Raw genomic sequence first — 20,593 nt, 5'->3', positions numbered from 1 at the left:
AAATACTGTTTGTTTACATGAACAAAGTATCTCCTTTGATGTTAACAAGTCTACTTGGCAATATAGAAAGGTCGTTTCATTATTACGCTATTGTTTCATTATCGTGCTATGGTAACAGAAACCAAGAAGGGAAATTTCACTTGTGGACTAATTTTCATTAAATAAACATTGGACCAATAATTCCTTTGGATCAATTGGTATTGGACCAATAATCCCGTTGGACCAATTGATTTTGGACCAATCGTCTTTGGACGAATCGTCATTGGACCAATCGTCATTGGACCAATCGTACCCAACCCGGCAAAACAACTGTTTAAGTGCCAGTTCGCTGTAAAGAAAAAAAAATTCCTTCAATTACAAAAGCTACTTAAACACCAAACATTGACTTTACATTTTATGCCGTTTCTACACTGTCCATGGAAAATATTTCGTCTGGGTCTTGAAGCAGAGTTGTTCAAACTGTGACACGAAAGTTTTGTGGCTGCCGACTTAGTTTTGCTAAGGCAGTGTTGAAACATTGTCGTTTATTGCTTGCACTTGTAACTGACCACGCATAAAAAGAAGTTATTAAATACCGCCATGAAAGTGGGCGTTTTCTTGAATGTTGCGTTTACCGCGAACAGCCACGACGCTCATCATTTTGAATACAAGAATGACAAACTCGCCTCAGGGTCAAGGTAGAATTCGCCTTTTGTCTTGTATTTTGTGTGTGTGTATTCGTGTGTAGGATTCTTCATGTGTAATTTAGATTAAGTCGGCCTTTTGCCAACACGAGCCATTGCCCAAAGGTGCCCCATTAGTATGGGAAATGTTTGAAATAACTAAGTGGCCTGATTGGGATCTCTGGACTCTGTCCAAACTATAAAGACTCAGTGGAGCTTTGTTGCGGACGGTACTCAGCGTACTGTGGGTAGAAATTTAATTGCACGGGCTTGTCAGTGGTAATGGTTCTCGGTTAGCGCCATGCATCGAATGATCGGGTGGTATTTTTATATTTCATGGAAATTAAATGTAATTTAATGTATTTCTACAGTGCGTATTTATTCTTTATATATATTTTTGTAAAAGTCTCCCATAAAGATGAATGGTGTCCTGTCCAGAGCTAGAGCAGAATTTTGTCTTAAAGAAGCGCGGCTCACAGTATATGGTACAGAAGATCCTTAGCCTAATTTATTCAGTCTTCTCAGTAACTAGGATATAGTGATATGTTATGCTTTCTATAAGCTAATATTAGGCTGATGGATGTGGTGTTCGTCGTAATGGTTCCAGTGGTTATCAAGACCATTTTGCTCATTATTTTCAGCAGTTTGATAAGAGGAACATTCGTTGTCATCCAGGGAGGGGGCGGGGGAGGCGGGATTTCATTTATCTGCTCTTGCTCATTCTTTTGTTATTTCCATTGAGGAGGACCAATTACCTATCTATACTGTGTATATATATATTATATATGTATGTATATGTATATGTGTATACATGTACAGTATATGTATGTGTATATGGGTATATGTATGTGTATATATATATGTAATATACATATATACACACACATATAGACATATATATATATATGTCAGGGGAGACGTGTGGAGAAGTTAGTTCTCACTGATTTAGGATGAAGTTGCTAGCCCTTGTGGCTTTCTGATGCCGTTTACGACCCACCACAACTGATTAATTACTAGGTAGGCAACTTCAGTAGCCAATAGAAACAAAACTGATTGACCTATATCCTTTGCTTAACTGAATTCGAGAAAGAAAATATTGTATTAAATTCATCTTCAAGTTTCCTCAGATAAACGTCATTATGTTTAAGAGCGTCTATTTATCATTTGTTTGGGAGGAAAAATGTAGATGCATTTATTATTATTATTTTTTATTTTCACAGTTATCTGATTAAGTTTCACTTGACAAATTCGTGCCAAGAAAATCAAAGTCCTGGTGTTGCGTAACTTTTTACGACATATTCCCAGACTTTTGATTCAGAAGCTCGCGAGATAAGGACGTTATGAAAGGTCCCTTTTATCAGTGGTTACTTGTTATCGCCGTTATTTTTACATTTCCTTTATCCTTGCCGTCCGGTTATGACAGTTTCGAGCCGGTCATAAAAGGTTGTGATGGAGTTCTTTTTCGCAAACGGAGGGTTAAGAACTGGGGAGGATTTTTCGAGCCGGTCATAAAAGATTATGACGGAGTTCTTTTTCGTAAACGGAAGGTTAAGAATTGGGGAAGATTTGCACTGGTTTATATAGTTATCTGTTATTTCTCGCAGCATTACTCCCCTAATTGTAAACTTATGCGAAGGTGAATTATCGTTTACAGTACTGATTTGCCTAATCAATTATTTGATGGCTGTTGGCTTATCGCTATTTTTAATACCACACATATTTGCTTTTTAGGCGATTATTTATTTAAGGCCACCGACCCCGTAAGGTGGTAGTGCCGTCAGTGCATCTCATGCGGTGCACTGTAGGTATTACTTAAGGTTCTTTGCAGCGTGCCTTCGGCCCCTAGCTGCGACCCGTTTCATTCCTTTAACTGTACCTCTTTTCCTATTCTCTTTCTTCCATCTTACTTTCCACCCTCTCCTAACAGTTGATTCATAGTGCACCTGCGAGATTTTCCTCCTGTTACACCTTTCAAACCTTTTACTGTCAGTTTCCGTTTCATCGCTGAATGACCTCATAGGTCCCAGTGCTTGGCCGTTGGCCTAAATTCTGTATTCAATTAAATTCAGTTGTAAACTTATGCGAACGTGATTGGTCGTTCATAGTTGTTCAGATTTGCTGAATCAGTTGTTGATTTGATGGCTATTGGCTTATCACTATTTTTAGTACCACAGATATATTTATTTTATTTCTCAGGTGATTATTTATTGAAGCCCACCGAATAAACTCGGAAATTTATCTTGCATCTTAATAGAGACTAATTTCGCAGTTGGTGATAGGGATAGATAGTTAGGGCTTTAAGTCATTCGACATCAGTCGAAAATTAACCGCGGTTCGGTAGAACCAATTACAGAAGATCTGGCTAAGGGGGTAGGGAAGGGACTGGGGGGGATGGGGAAGGGGGGAGGAAGGGGAATAAGGAGGTAAAGTAGTGAGTCATAATAGAAGAACGAGAGAGGAAATGGCCAAAATGGTGGTTTTTGTACCACGCGAGCACTTTGTTTAGAGCTTTCAAATTGGAGACCAGAATAGTGTGTGTTGATCAAGCACACATTAGGCCTACGTCCTCTGTACCGCATGTTATATATATATATATATATATATATATATATATTATGTATATTTATGTAAATATATATATACATATTTATATATAATATACAAGAACCTAAAAGAGTTCAGAGGTCTGGTTAAACAAATCATTTATAACTAACTAACAATTATATATATGTATGTATGTATATCTATACAGTATATATATATATATATATATATATATATATATATATATATATATATTTTATATATATATATATATATATATATATATATATATATATATATATATATATATATATATACTATAAAAAATTAAAAGAATTGTAATGGTATAAATAAATCGGATGATGTAATTAAGAATGAAGTTTTAGGACTACTGAAACGGGCGATATCTTTAAATTCTCCCCATAGGAATCTACATTGTTGAGCACAGCACAATTGAGGGCGTCATTCAGGAGGGAACTCTAATCGCAACTGCGGTAAGATAAAATATTCATCCATAGAATTTATAACCTTATGGACTTTTTTATCTCATATTTCGTAGATGTTAACAATTGTCGAAAGAAGAGTCATATGTAAATTTGATGTTTAATATATTTGTTTGAAGCAAACTTTTAAATAATTATATTTCCCCGGTCAACATTATCGGATTGTGGACCTTCCTGTGGGATTTAACATTTATATAGATTTTTAATTTATAAATATTGATATTAAAATGTGCTAGGAAGTAGTAGGGGAGGAAGACCTTTAGGATAAACTGTAGAAGAGATATTAGAAGAGCCCTAATATCCTGAAAGTTTTAGATTACTTGCATGTTATTGGTGAAAGACAGTGAGTGTGTGTGTGTGTGTGTGTGTGTGTGTGTGTGTAGAGGGTTCACCGTGCTGCTGATTAGCCTTCTGTGTACATTTGTGAAGTGGATAATACAGTGAAAAATTTCTGCACGTGGGGTTCATTCACGATTCATCAGATGAAGTATGAATGTGGCAGTGACTTTATATTGTCTTTTTTTCTGGGATCATCCCTTGTTGTGGAAAACGGTTCGTATGCTGAATATAATAATAATAATAATAATAATAATAATAATAATAATAATAATAATAATAATAATAATAATAATAATAATAAAAATTGTATAATAATTGTAAAAATAATACCTATTGTAATTTGTATTACCTATTAGTTTGTAACATCTAACATCTGTCCTAATAGAGAGTTTTATTGGAGAAATTCACTCAACAAAATATATATATATATATATATATATATATATATATATATATATATATATATATATATATATATATATATATATATATATATATAAATCATTGTTGAGTGAATTTCCCCAGTGAAACTCTCTATTAGGACAGATGGTTTAGCTACAAATCCAATAAGTAATGGTTATTATTATTATTATTATTATTATTATTATTATTATTATTATTATTATTATTATTATTATGAACAAATTGAAAGGCCCATGAAATTACTAGGCAGAACAGCGAGACAGAACACCCAAAAGTGAACAGATATATGTAACATCTTTTAAGTATGCCGTCGTCCAACCCGGGATCAGTCCCTCTCACTACTTGCCCATCATATAGATATAGGCAGACTAAAAAATCCTTCGTCCGAGCTTCTGGGCGGTACGTAACATTCCAAGCTCGGGACTTAACGTCTCGACATTCTTAAATTACTATAATTGTTTTATGGGTTCACTCGAATAAATAATAATATTAACTACTTACTGTGGCCCTCTGCCGTATGCTTATTCCTATTACTTCATCCATTTTGGAAGGCCTTTGTATAAGGGATTAGCGACTGGTTAGTATAAGGAGGCTAAGGTATCAGTTAACACGGCATCACTAAGCTCTACACTGCTTTTCGGAGGATTCGCACATTATGGGACGATAGAGGTTATCTTTATCTTATCTCCGCGCTGTTATCGGGCAGTAACATCGCTCTTCCCTTATTCCCTTAAATGTCGGTTAAAGAGTCTTTTTGATGCTTAATAGTTGATGGATTTGTGGGGATAAGTTACGTTGAATGAAAGGGATTGTGGGTGCTGAAGTCTGAGGGGATTTATTTGTCTTTCTCGTGAAGTGGTTCTTTTTTATCATTTTTTAAAGGTCAGTTAATTGTTATTAAAATATTTTGATTTTATATTTTATATTTAAACTGACCTCCTTGCTCATAACTCTTCTGCGAAAGGACAGAAACCCAGACTGCCCAAAGGGCTGAAACCCCAGACTTCCTAAAGGGCTGAAACCCCAGACTGCCTCAAGGGCAGAAGCCCCAGACTGCCTCAAGAGCAGAAACCCCAGACTGCCTCAAGGGCTGAAACCTCAGACTGTCTAAAGGGCTGAAACCCCAGACTGCCTCAAGGGCAGAAACCCCAGACTGCCTCAAGGGCAGAAACTCCAGACTGCCTCAAGGGCAGAAATCCCAGACTGCCTCAAGGGCAGGACCAGACTGCCTCAAGGGCAGATCCCGGACTGCCTCAAGGGCAGGACCAGACTGCCTCAAGGGCAGATCCTAGACTGCCTCAAGGGCAGAACCAGACTACCTCAAGGGCAGAAACCCCAGACTGCCTCAAGGGCAGAAACCCCAGACTGCCTCAAGGGCAGAAACCCCAGACTGCCTCAAGGGCAGAAACCCCAGACTGCCTCAGGGCAGAAACCCCAGACTGCCTCAGGGCAGAAACCACAGACTGCCTCAAGGGCAGAAACCCCAGACTGCCTCAAGGGCAGAAACCCCAGACTGCCTCAGGGGCAGAAACCCCAGACTGCCTCAAGGGCAGAAACCCCAGACTGCCTCAAGGGCAGAAACCCCAGACTGCCTCAAGGGCAGAAACCCCTGACTGCCTCAAGGACAGAAACCCCAGACTGCCTCAAGGGCAGAAACCCCAGACTGCCTCAAGGGCAGAAACCCCTGACTGCCTCAAGGGCAGAAACCCCAGACTGCCTCAAGGGCAGAAACCCCAGACTGCCTCAAGGGCAGAACCAGACTATCTCAAGAGCAGATCCCAGACTGCCTCAAAGGCAAGACCAGACATTCACGTTAATCTGTAAATTATTCAGTTCATATAATAAGTCAACACTGTTCTCTGTATTGTCATCAGAGATGGTACCATCCTCTAGACATTTTGTTTATCATAGGGATACCTGGAAAATTTGTTCCGTGCATTTTTATTGTTCCATACATAAACAGTACAGTAATATTTTGTGCTTTTCAGTATTTTGTACTTTTCAAACGGTCACATGTATTGCGTGTTTAGTAATGCATACACACACATACACACATTATATATATGCATAATACGGTATTTACTGTATATATTTGCATATATATATGTATATATATAATAAATGTATATATATATAATTTTTTATATATATATTAATTATATATATATAAAGAGTTAATTCTGCTAAGATATTCTTATCTTATATTTTATATTTAAACTTACAGGAATGCAAGTATTCCTGGGTTTCATTTAAAGACCTTTCAATTTTTTTTTTATGGAAGTACGAAATCATAATATGATCTGTTAAGTCAGTTCTTGAAAACAGTGATTTGGAATGCACAGACATCTCGGGATTTTTTGTTTTTCGCGTGCGTGGTACAGAGGTTCCCTTTTAATGCCTTTTATTAGAGTATGGACACAGAAACACCATGAAAATATTAGGAATACTAATTAGTTTGCTGTGATCATTCTCATTAGTCTGTAGGTAATTGTTTATAATGATGAAATGACAACAAAAATATAGCGAGAAGCGTCATTAAACGTTTAGGTGTTGCATGATAAAGTGTACTGACCGCCAGGAAACTGATCTATTAGGTATGTTTTTTTTTTTAATCAGCTGAAACTTGGGTAAAACTTTACTTTAGTTGCGCGGCCTGATTCCCGCCCAGTCGTCAACCGGGACAGGTTCCTCATTCATATATAGACATAACCTTTGCTATAATGCTAGGCCCTGACCTAACAAGATTTTACCTATCTAACCTAACTTAGGGCGACGTGCCCGGACTTGGCCGGGGGGTACGAAAAAAGTCGTAACCTGTCCCGGTCGGCGACTGATGGAAATCAGGCTGCGCAACTAAAGTAAAGTTTCAGCTGATAAAAAAACCATACCTAATTGATCAGTTTGGTCGTCTGTTACGACATAATAGGAAATAATGTATAGTTATCTAACAACTTGTTACCAACACGGAAGAGAGACTCGTTTAGCGAGTGTCTCCCCTAAATAATATCATTCGTTTTCTAATAGTGGATTCCTTCCATTTTCTGTAAAGTAGATCGTGAACTTTTCCAGTTCTTTACAGCTCTCCGTTTATGGTTAAAGCTAAGTTTTTTTGTATCTATTCGACTTTTTTTTTTTCGTCACGTTGGTTATAGACATAGTTTTGTAGACGCTACCATTGCCAGTACATGGCCTGATGGCTTATAATAATAAAAACAATAATGATAATAATTGCATCGTTGCAAACCTACTCCGTACGTATCAGCATTTTCTTTACGGTTTCGCACTGGGAACCACGTTGCTTTATTTTTTTTTTATTCCTTCATAATTATATTATCCTTTGTCGATTTAAACTCCATAATTATTCCCATGCTTTTTTCCCCTTATCTTTTCCAGATCTGGGTTGCATTAAGCAAAGCCGTCTTTGCAACATTTATTGCTGTGACTGCCAGCAAATTTCCTTGGCTCTAGAATTGTGGTATCTTACATTTTTTTGTCCCTTTCTTATTGTGAAAGTAAATCCAATCGAAAACGTTGTATAGGGTAAGATCGTTGTTAATTCTTGTAACGCTTATGACATAATTCAGCCATACACCGTTTCTGCTAGAAACTAGGAGAAAAACAGCTCGCCACTTATGCATTTCCGATGCTTTCACTTCCACAAATCTCCATTCATCTTCAGCCTTCCGTCTTTAGATTCCCTTTTACGTAGGTACATTTTCCTCCCCTGTTTCATTATCTGACCTAGCGTTCATAAAGAACTTTCTTAATTGCTCTTAGAGTATAATTTCTCACGCTATCTTGCCTTCTGACTCATAATATTCTTTTTGAAGCTTCATTGTCATGCACTAATCAAAATTATATCCTAATAGACTAACGTACGATCTTATTTTCGTGCGCTGTTTCAGTCTGTTTGATTTCTTAAACTATGTCAGAATTACTTTGACTTATTCAATTGCTTAGCTACAAAACATGCTTTGAGTGATGACGACTTGTGATAAATAACAAGACAGATCAGTTTTCATTGTGTTTTGTGGGTGGGTGGTGGCGGGTGGTGTTGTTGGCAGATCGTAAGTTGAAAGAAATCACACGAGTTATAAAGTTAATTATCTTGTTGATTTTAGAGAAACATTTTACACCTTATTCATTTTACGCCCTAATTTTACGACTTAAAAAAAAAAATGAAGTTCAGCGTGGATCCTGTATTTGAGACTAATAGTTGATTCCAGTTCATACCGTTTGCGTTAAGATTATGGAGTTCTCTCCTTTCCGTTGTGTTCCCAGAGTCTTTTACAGAGAATTATCTTTTCAGAAGAGTAATCCATTAAAACTATTCTTCCTTGATTTTTAAATGCTTGTCTCGGTCTCTTTAACACGAAATTAAATATAAGAACGTAAATTTTGGTAATTTACAATGCCATGTTTATTCATAGTCTTATAGTTGACTAACTCCACATTTAACTATTATAAACTCTTGGACGGGGAAATACGTAACATAATATACACGATATATTCCAGGCACGATGCAATTGCAATATAACTTAAAAATTTTTTTCAATATTGACGCGACAGGAACAATAAATAAATAAGTAGATAATTATATAAATACAAGTAAAAAAGTAAAAAAAAATAAAAATACAAAATAAGAATATAAGAAAATAAAAAAAATAAATAAAAAATGAATAAATAAAACGAATAGATAAATAAATAGATAAATCTCTGCATCAAGTTCTTTAGAAATTGCAACGAGAGAGATACCACCCTTTAGAACACCCCTTCCCCCATCCCTCCCTCCCCCTTTCCCGTACCCTTTCACATAACTCTCCCCCCTGTCCCCCCCTGACATTTTCCTTCAAAAGGGAGAGGCACAGAAGGGATTTTTTTTTTTTGTTTGAAAAGGAAATCTCAGTTTCCATCTCCTCTCCACAACCAGCCTTTTGTGCGAGTTTTAAGAATATGAAAACCGAAGCCTTACAATACATGGAGTTTCAAGTTTGTACCCGGGAGCTCTGGGGGTCAGGTCCCCTGCTGTGAATGGTTATTGCTGTGGATTCAGTCTTTTGAGTTCTCCTCCTCCTCCTCCTCCTCCTCCTCCTCCTCCTCCTCCTCGTCCTCTGCTTGCAGGAAGTGTTTTGAAACCTTCGCTCTCTCTCTCTCTCTCTCTCTCTCTCTCTCTCTCTCTCTCTCTCTGGTAATATTGATTAAATTCATTCACGATAATCTTGTGATTTTTTCTCTCATGCGATGTAGCAAAATGAATTTACTCGTGATAATTCTCTCTCTCTCTCTCTCTCTCTCTCTCTCTCTCTCTCTCTCTCTCTCTCTCTCGAAGTAGAAGAGAAATAAATCAAGATTTAAGGACCCTTAAGAATACTTTGATAATCAAGTTTCTAACCCCTAAGTTACCCAAAAAACCTAGTTAGGAAAAGCACAAGAGTATTGGAATTATTCATCATAACTTTGATAATTTGTTTTATTTTAATTCTGTAAATTTATTTCATAATGTTATTGCCGTATCTGCCTTTATTTGACAAATTTGTAGCTTGTCCCAGGCTAGTAAGCGTTGTTGCAACAAGCCTTAATCCAACACTTGATCACCGTCTATTATGTAGAATTATTTCTTAAACACAATAAATTTTTTTTACTACTGACGTTGATAAAATGTTTATCCTTACTTTGCCAAATAAGTTGGTTTAGCAAGTTGTTGACCTCTTTCTTTTTTTTTGTTTCTATCAGTGTCTAGGTGCAATAGAGGTAGAAGACGAAAGGTATCATAACTACATCGAACAACATATGAATTGTAAACCGTATTGCTTTTAAAAGCGATTTTACTCTCAAGAAATATGAATGTTAAAGTCATTTTTTCTCTTTTGCTCTCCATTTTCTTATATGGGCATTTTTTTTGTCTCGGTATCTTCAAAATATGTAGATAAAGACACCACAAATACCGTGTTGGTGTCGCGAAACCTTTGGTCAACTGGTTGATTTGCCCTTCATTGCGTTCACCACCTACTTCTGTATTTGGCCCATGGGACGGGGTGGTGGGGTGGGGGGAGCGGCGGAATAGTGCCGTTAGTGCATTCACATGGTGCACTGTAGGTGTTGCTAATGATTGTTTGCAGCGTCCCCCCCTAGCTGCACTCAATTTTTTAGCCTTTAACTTTACCTCCATTCCGCTTCCTTTCTTCATTCTTGCTTTCCAACCACTCCAACTAACTCTTTATCACTGTCTAAAGCCCTGAATGGCTGAAGGTGGCTCTTTGCTTGGCTTTATAGCCGAATTCTTGGAAATCGATGAGTCCTCTATATTTGACCTACAATTTAACCTGCGTTTCTTTAAAAGGGGGATTTTCCAACATGGGCAGCCTGAGGTGACAGTAACTGTCCACTAATTTAAGAACGTAAGAAAATAAGTTCATTAAGAGGTTTTCTTGAAATGACCGAACTTGGGTCAGCCAGGGTTGGCCCTTCGGAAATAGGTCGTTAGGGCTGGTGTTGTACGTACACCAGTGGATACCAATTCGAGTCTACCAAGTTTTAGTAGACACCGTAATGGGTTGGAAATTTGCTCTCTTTGTGTTAGGGAAATAATTACAGAGGGGAATTGGGTGATAAGGTCCCTGTCATTAAAAATAAGCGTTACTGAAATTTGAAATAAATGTTAGCTGTTTGGTGCAAGCGGCAATGCATCACAAAATGTCGGGAGCCAATAGACTAAGAGCAGGTAAAAAGCTATGAAAATACTTAGTCGAGTAAATGGTCACCGAAATTCAAAGTAAAACTCTGAGAAAGTTTGTAAAGAATCTTTTCTCACCAAGAGTCTTGTTTGGGAGAAATTCCCACGTAGTATGAAAAAAAAAAAATATTGAATGATTTAAATTCTCCCTTGTCAGTGGGCCAATCTTATAGCCTTTTTTTTTTGCGTGAATGCACCCAAAAGAATATCTTCTTTTCTTATCTCGACTTGAGTCATAAAATGTGAGTATTTCTTCGCCAATCTGACATGGAAGAAATCCTGTTTATCATTTGTCACAAAAGGCAAATTTTTTCGTCTTGAAGTTTTTCCTTTTTTATTTTGTGCCTTATGTCTCTCTCTCTCTCTCTCACTCAGTCACTTTCTCCTTTGGTTTCTTGTATAGCAATTCTGACTGATTGGAGCTAACACAAGCATTACTTACAGTAGAATCTTGAGTTTCAGCTGGTGTCTAATAACTATCGAAGATTAAATCTTTATGACTAGATTTCGCTAACACTAATCACAGTGGCTTTTGAATATTTAAAATTTAATGTATATTACTTCTCATTAAAGGTAAAAATTTATGGTCCCGTGTTGTGAAATGATCAGTTTTCAATGTAAATCGATTTGGCCTAGAATCGATCATTTAAAAGCCTAGCACAATAAAGATTTAAACTTGAATGCCAAGTCGATTTTCAACTGATTAAAAGCATTTAGACGCCATTTTATGACACAGATGCATCCTGAGTAAGCAAGGAATTCGTTCATAATATTGCAACTGTATAATTGGTTTACACTTGCAGGTTAAATGACCTGTGGCTGTAGAATCGTTAAATGGGCGAAGGGAGGTTTCAGTTTCTCTCTCTCTCTCTCTCTCTCTCTCTCTCTCTCTCTCTCTCTCTCTCTCTCTCAATTTAGGATCCTGTGGTAGCCATCAACCTCCTCTTTTCTGACAATCTGTCGACCAGGTGCGGCTCTTGACAGCCCCTTCTGCTGCTTTATTGAAAGTACTGTGGCCAGATCACAGAACCACCTCCGAAGAAATTCATCTGACTCTCCCTCTCCCTCTTCTCCTCCTCTCATCTGCCCCCTCCCCAACATCCAACCCCTGCATCCTGCGCTTTGTAAAGAAGATTCCTTCAAATCAAGATGAACGTTGGGGTCCCTTGCTGTGTTTACGGACTGACGGTAGGCGGATGGAAAACGGAGTGCCAGCGTCATGTTTTTGTCATGTAATCCGTCAGAACAAAACGGAACATTACGTTTTGACGCGTCATGTTGCGTCACGGAGCGTCAAAGAGCGTGGGACTGGGAACGTTCTTGGCACAGATGGAATGCTCCCCTAGTAGGGAGAGTCCTCGTTGTGGCTTAACGGAGCAACAGGTGCTCGGAAGAACTGTCAATAAGCCAGCTTTTCTGATGGGAGAGGACGAAGTGGTTACCCTGAAACCCCTTCTACACAGCATTCTCCTCTTGGTCAATATTACAGCAAGGGCGACCGCAGGCTGCACGTGAGGTGCTACTGAGCTCCTTGGAAAGGGATTAAGTCCGGCTTCTCCGACGACTTACCCTGATTCGTACACTCTGACACAACGTTTGCATTAAATTGAACATGGGTCTTACAAAAGCATGCGGATGCAGTTTTATGGGTTATGGGATGTGCAAAAATTACGATTTTTTTTTTCAGACACGTTCAGTATTACAAGTGTACGAACATATACTGTAATACTACAAACTGAGCCAGCTTGAAGACACACTACTTACATTACAAATACACATACATTTGCATACTTATCACAGAAAATTAAACAGTTTAGAAATGTAGAGTGAAAAGTGATATTGGTCTTCATTCTGAACCGGTTTACAAGGAATTTCTCACAGTTCTTGGGATAAAGAAAACGTAAAAAAGAGTGGGTGGTTAATATGCAATATACAGAGTATTTACACACAAAAGGTGATTTATTATTCACACAGAATCATGATACGCTTATTTGAGGTTCATATCGCGACGTGTTGAATAAAGGCTGATTCACATTATACCATCACGTCACCGACACATCACGTCACGTCACCGTCCCATCAGCCGTGCCTTGTATTCACACTATCCATCACGATCCCGTTCAGTTCGTGCTCAAACTCAGCCACACACAGATTTAACGATAAAAACTTGGATAAGCACCACCACGTCACGTCACGTCAAAATATTCTTTCCAAGAAGGCGTATCGTGATGTGACGGTGGATGCCGTGTGCTTGATGGTGACGTGACGTGATGGTGTGAACAAGTCCATTTGATAACACGTAAGAAATTCTCACGTACTTTGACGTGACGTGATGTGTCGGTGACGTGATGTTGTAAAGTGAATCAGCGTTAAAACTACGTATTCAGAAATTTAATGAGAAGTCTACAGGTATTAGTATTTCGTTGGCGTTCGCTTGACCCGTCGAAGATTTTGACTGATATCTGAGGATTTTTGGGATCTGGCTTCACGGGCTGCTCTATGAGCAAGAGCCCGTGCTGGCATAAGGCCAGCTTAATCAAAAACAACAAATGGGATCTGGTTCTTAGTTCCCATTCGTTCGTGTAGCGAGGGCATTTCCCCACCCCTCGTTTTTAAGAGGTTTTAGTTTTGGGATTAAATAGGTTTTAGTTTGGGTTTTACATTTCGGGTGCATTTTCAAGCATTTTCACTCTGAAATTAAAGTTTATTTCTACTCCCTCTTACTAGTGTCCTTTAATACTTGGCTCAAACCAAGGCTTCCTCCCCGCTCACTAAACCCCTCCCCGATCCTCCACCCACATTCCCCCAGTTCCTGAGGTCCCTCTGATATCCAGGGGGGTCGACTCTTGCTCAGATCCATCCCGAAGACGCTGCGTGGCAGAATCTCCTCCGGTCTTTTGTGAGGCGTCGGAGGAAACCCATCGTTCGTCTTATAATTTATAATCCCGAAGATTGGGCGTCGCACAATGCCCTGGCTGAACGCACTGAATGGAACTAATCACTGAGAGGGACACCTCAGCAAGGAGGAGTGATTCCCTATCCTCCTCCTCCTCCTCCTCCTCTCCACAGTCCCATTGCTGTCAAAGGTGGGGGGAGGGGAAGGGGGAGGGGGAGGGCAGCGATAAACCCCTCTTCGATTCCCCTTTCGTCGTGGTTTTTTTTAACACTTCTCCACCCAGCCCCCCCCTTCTCTGATTATCCTTTATGTTACGATTCGGCTATCTTTTTTTTTTTTTTTGTACGAGATTTCGTTGTGAATCTCTCGCTGTCTCTCATTGTTGAATTTGTATGTTCACGTTATTTACATTTATATATATATATATATATATATATATATATATATATATATATATATTATATATATGTTATATATATACATAAAATATATTATACGTATATATATAAATATATATTATATATATATATATATATATATATATATATATATATATATATATATATATATATATATATATATATATATAGTGTATATATATATATATATATATGAGAGTGTGAGAGAGAGAGAGAGAGAGAGAGAGAGAGAGAGAGAGAGAGAGAGAGAAGTTTAGTCAAATGAAATAGAATCTCGTCTTATTGGTAATCTTTATCCTCTGGACAAAGTATGTTTTGCATGATGATTCCCTTCTCCTCAGGAAAGGCAATTAGGACGTGGAGTATTGTCGAAAGATTTTTGAGTTGGCTGTAGTTTTATCCGGAGTTTCTGCTTGTGTCTGAGACCGTCTGGATAGCTTTTCTTTATTTCCTCTACTGCAACAATTTGTAACAAATTTCGCTAATTTAAAGTAGCACGCTCCTGTGTCCTGACGCGTTTAAATTTAGGTATTTCTTGGATTGTATTTAATGTGTGTGTATGTTTTCGTTTAGTGTATCATCAAGTTTCCTCCTTGCTGTTTTTAAGCTTTCTGAAAGGAAAACTACCGTGCCGGCTTTGTCTGTCCGTCCGCACTTTTTCTGTCCTCCCTCAGATCTTAAAAACTACTGAGGCCAGAGGGCTGCAAATTGATATGTTGATCATCCACCCTCCAGTCATCAAACATACTAATGTGCAGCCCTCTAGCCTCAGTACTTTTTAAAATTTTATTTAAGGTTAAAGTTAGCCATAATCGCGCTTCTGGCAACGATATAGGCCAGGCCACCACCCGGGCGCGGCTCATACAGCATTATAGCGAGATCACCGAAAGATAGATCTACTTTCTGTGGTCTTGATTATATGATGTACAGAAAAATCGATTGCGCCAAAGAAACTTCTGCACAATTTTTTTTTTTTTCATTGTTTCTTTCTTGTAAGGCTATCTATATTCTGCTGAAACTGCCGTTGTTAATGTCATGTCTTTTAGTTTCCTGGAAAATATGTAATATGTGAATTTTAGTCAAATAGTTTGTAGTGCAATTATTTTGAAAAGGCTTCAAGTGAATATATAATAATGCCAAGAGAATATATATTTATTCCAAGGGAATGTATTTTTGTTCCAACAGAATATAAAAAAATTCCCAGGGAATGTATATTTATGCCAAGAGAATACATATTTATTCCAAGGGAATATATATTTATGCCAAGAAAATATATGTTTATTCCAAGAGAATATATATTTACGTCAAGAGAATATATATTTACGTCAAGAGAATATATATATTACGTCAAGAGAATATATATTTATGTCAAGAGAATATATATTTACGTCAAGAGAATGTATATTTATTCCAAGAGAATATATATTTATTCCAAGAGAATGTATATTTATTCCGAGCGAATATATATTTATTCCGAGAGAATATATATTTATTCCGAGAGAATATATATTTATTCCGAGAGAATATATATTTATTCCGAGAGAATATATATTTATTTGTGAATAATTTTCAAGTGACACATGAGAACATGTACGCATTTTGAACTATAACCAGAAAATGGCCATGTAGTACAGCATTATGAAACGTGTCATTCAAATTCTCGTAACTGATTCTGATAGATGCTGACTACGTTAATTAACACCAAAAGCTAGTCACTCTCTCGAATAGATGACTAGTCGTTAAATGAAAATTCCTTTATAGGTGGTTGACTTTATTACACAAACTTGTTGTCTGTCGGAGCATCGAATAGTCAGTCAACCATAGTTAAATATTTATGGTCATTTATGAGCTCTTTCAGACAGATGAGATAACAGAATTGGTTAGGTTTCTTTTATATTTCTATATTTGATAAATGATAACCATATAAGTGGAAAATGAACTTGTTAGACTAAAAAAAAAAGTAATAAAGCCTCCCACTAATATTAGCTGAAGTACTCATTCTCGCGATTAGTTTTGTTTATTATTTAATACACGGCAAAGATACGTTACGCAGATGAGAAAGAAACTGCTTCTGTTAGTGTTCTTATCGTCCGTGCAACGAATCATTCACGAAGGAGAATCCCCTTGGATTGAAATGACAATTAAGATTTGCGCGCGACATCAGGACCCATGTTGATTGCGGTCGGAATATTTTGGCGCGCTGATTTCGGCGGGAACTTTGAAGGCTACTTAAAACCTCCGAGTAACCTGTAGCTCCCCCCCCTCCCATATTTCCATCTCCCCCCTTTCCCTCCTCCTCCAGCAACTGTGCAAATGCACGGTTCGATAAATTTCAGCATCGGAAAGTTGCACTGGCAGCGGATTCGAACAAATCGATCCCGCTGCTTGATACCGAAAGCCCCGAGTGATCCGGTGGGGGGGGGGACCAAAGTTGATCCAGGCGAGGCTTTTGCAATGGGACTGATCCGTCGGCTTCCAGAGGAGAGATCTTATCGGTCTCTGCTTCGTTTTCCGAAGCTTTGTTAAGCGATTAAGGCGGATACCTGCGGGGTTTGTCGTCCGGCCCGCGAAGGGAATTGTCAGCGCTTGGAGAGTCGGTCGAGTGAAAATTGCATTCGGAGGCTGTATGGTGGTTTCCTAATGGCTGTGTGCTGGCAATTAGCGGCGTGAGTGATATATGGTCGCCGTGGCGAGATTGTTCTGTTCATTAGCGTAGGCGGTCATAAGGAACCACTCATTATTTTCCGGCCCCCTAATTAATACAGTCACCTTTAATGTGCAATTAGTGACTGTAATTGCCTTACCTGTTGAAATTCTCATCCAGGATAACAATGAGCATCTTGTCTCGTCTTTTTTTTTGTTTTTTTACAGGCTATTTTTAGAGCTTTCGTGTTGCCACGGCTTATTTGTGCAAGGTAATGGATGAGACAAACATACTTGCGTTCATACTGCCATACACATACTCATGTAAAGGTGTTTTCGTCATATTTTTACACGTCCTGTGAGGAGTAGATAGATGATTGGGTAAAAAAAAAAAGAGAGAGAGAGAGAGAAGAGAGAGAGAGAGATGGATGGAGGTTTGTTGCAGCCATATTGCTAACTTTGCTATTAAGTTGCCTTTTACTACTTTATCTTTCTAGAAATCTCAAGGGATTTTAATAAGGTTTTTCTTTTCTGGAAGAAAAGGGAATCATTAGGAGATTTTAGAGCTGGGCTGTGACTCCAAAGTGTATGTTTTTGTACTTTATTGCCAATTTTCTCTACGTGGGTGTGTCTTGTGTCTAGTTTGTTTATATATATATATATATATATATATATATATATATATATATATATATATTATGTATATATTTATATATGTATATATAAATAACCATCTTTACATAGTACTGTATATCTTTTTTTTCTTAGCGTTTTGCGGCTAATTTATACTACTTTTGAGTCAATATTTTTAACTGGGCTAAAAGTGAAGAAAAGTAACCATTTTCGGATCTCGTTCTGTTGCAATAAACACCACAGACGTCATTTCTCCTCCTTGTCCTTTAAATTCTCCCCCTCCGTATGGAAGTAGTGCCGTCAGTGCACCTCATACGGTACACTGTAGGCATTACTTAAGGTTCTTTGCAGCGTCCCTTCGGCCCCTAGCTGCAACCCCTTTCATTCCTTTTACTGAACCTCCTTTCATATTCTTGCTTCTAGTACGTCAAACATGTCTTACATTAAATAATAATAATAATAATAATAATAATAATAATAATAATAATAATAATAATAATAATAATAATAAACAATGTTTAATAGTGCAACTGCAAGGTTTTCCTCCTGTTACACCTTTTAAATCTCTTACTCTCAATGTTCCTCTCAGCGGTGAATGACCTCATAGGTCCGAGCGCTTAGCCTTCGTCCTAAATTGTATGTTCTATCTATCTTTAAATTCTCCATACCGAATTTGCCCAACTCGTGGACGATGTTTGTTTACTACGTTCGAGATCACGGTATTTATAAATTATTGCGCAGGAAAATTCAGTAGGAATGATGGTCTTAGTCTTGTGTGGATTCGTAATTCATGATTGTTAGATAATGTACATTTCCAGTTGTGTTAGATTTTTGAAATTTGAAAATAATGGGTTTTTTCGGAGGCTGATTTGTCAGAATTTCGCTATCGCTTATTCATAATTGGGTAATAAAATTGTATTGGAATCTGTTGTCTCCTGTCTTATTTTATTCAATATTTTGTTTGTGAATTTTGACGTATATCTATATCTCGATAATTGGTAATTAATCATTTTCGTTTACTGCGCGGTCTCAGTAGATGTTCACGAAAATAACACTGCCATTACGACAACTTACGATTTTAATAGTAATGGTAGCTTGAAGTATCAGGGTCAGTGCTTTTACTACTACTACTACTACTACTACTACTACTACTACTACTACTACTAGCACTGCCATTACGACAACTATTCTGATTTTGATAGTAATGATAGCTTGAAGTATCAGGGTCAGTACTACTACTACTACTACTACTACTACTACTACTACTACTACCATCATAACATTTGACAAAGGCAATTTGATCCCGGAGTACTTCAGGTGACTCTACGTCTCCCTCACAAATATTTTTTTCTTTTCTCCGATGGCACGCCAGGTATGCGCGTTCAACATTACCTGGGCATTTTTGCCTAATTAGCCGGTAACTAATAAATGTCACAAAATAATGAATAATGTAGAGGGCAGTTAAGCCATAAATAGTCCCCAGCGGACTTTCTGAACGTCCATCAATTTCAGTCTTGCAGACTTAATGATTTTCAAGCGTGGTTCGCAGCCATGATGGTCTCTATTAAGTTTTGGGGGGGTGGGCGGGTAGGGGTGGGCGTGGCAGTGCCGAGCAGGAAAGGGATGGAGTGGAGGAGTTTTGGGAGTAGTGAAGCTTCTCTGTGGCTGGTTCTTTTATCATCATCGTCGTCACCATTAGTATCCCAAAATTCTTCCAATTCAAATTTTTATAACCAATAATTTCGAAGCCTCGAAGTCCTTTTATACAATGAAGTACAGAAAGATTTTGTTTCTCTCTCTCTCTCTCTCTCTCTCTCTCTCTCTCTCTCTCTCTCTCTCTCTCTCTCTCTCTCAGGGTATGTTGGTTCGAAAACACAATTATACGCGTACATAAGTTAAGATCCTGTTTCCCTCATCGTAGTGATACGTCCTTTTACCCAACCACATTTCATTTTACCATTTATCAGTAAGTGGAGTTAACGAAGACAGTTTCAATTATAACACTTTCAAATATCACAGTATAAGCCTTGAGTGCTGATAAACATTTTTGCTATTTCTAAAGGTGCTTCATTTTTCTTTAACCCATCTGTACATCCATCTATCCTTACTTACACAGGAGAAGGGTCTACTGTATTGACACTATTGAATTCGATAGTTTGATTATAGCATTATAGTATGAAAAGTTGCCTTTGCATAACTTGATTCAAGGGTAGTTTAGAATGGGTGTAAATATGATAGTCCAAAAGCAGATTTTGAAACCCTCGTTCGAAAACACAAATATGCACGTATATAAGCTAAGAGGGCTTCAAAATCTGCTTTTAGACTATCACATTTGGACCCCATTCTAAACTACCCTTGAATCAAGTTATGCAAAGGCAGCTTTTCATACTATAATGCTATAATCAAAGCTACCGAATTCAATTGTCAATACAGTAGAACCCTCTTCTATGTAAGTAAGGGTGGATGAATGTACCGACGTGTTAAACAGAAATGGAGCACCTTTGGAAATTGCAAAAATGTTTATCAGCACTCAAGGCTTATACTGTGATTTTCAAAAGTGTTCTAATGGAAACTGTCTACACTAACTCCATTTACTGACAATAAAATGTATAAAAAGGAAATATTCAAATTCGTCTCCCTTTTCTTGAAAAGTTCAATAATACATAGCAAAATGAAATGTGGTTGGGTAAAAGGGCGTATCACCAAGATGAGGGTAATAGGATCTTAGCTTATATACGCGCATAATTGTTTTTGAACGATGGCTACAAAATATGCTTTTAGACTATCACATTTGGATA

At 37.7% G+C, this 20,593-nt stretch overlaps 1 protein-coding gene across 2 annotated transcripts in view; it reads left to right on the top strand.

Moving 5' to 3' along the window:
* LOC136828045 (uncharacterized) overlaps positions 1–20,593 on the top strand; it is a 423,623-nt gene that overhangs the window by 14,087 nt on the left and 388,943 nt on the right. Inside the window, exon 1 of one of the 2 annotated variants that reach the window (XM_067085737.1) lies at positions 435–677. The exons of the other annotated variant lie outside the window; for it this stretch is intronic. The gene's annotated coding sequence lies outside the window, so the exon portion shown is untranslated. Of the gene's footprint in view, positions 1–434; positions 678–20,593 lie in introns of those variants that run through there. 2 annotated transcript variants of the gene reach the window in all.

Source organism: Macrobrachium rosenbergii, chromosome 42 (genome assembly GCF_040412425.1).
Source record: "Macrobrachium rosenbergii isolate ZJJX-2024 chromosome 42, ASM4041242v1, whole genome shotgun sequence".
Lineage (NCBI taxonomy): Eukaryota > Metazoa > Arthropoda > Malacostraca > Decapoda > Palaemonidae > Macrobrachium > Macrobrachium rosenbergii.
This window is presented reverse-complemented; position numbering and strand designations above follow the sequence as displayed.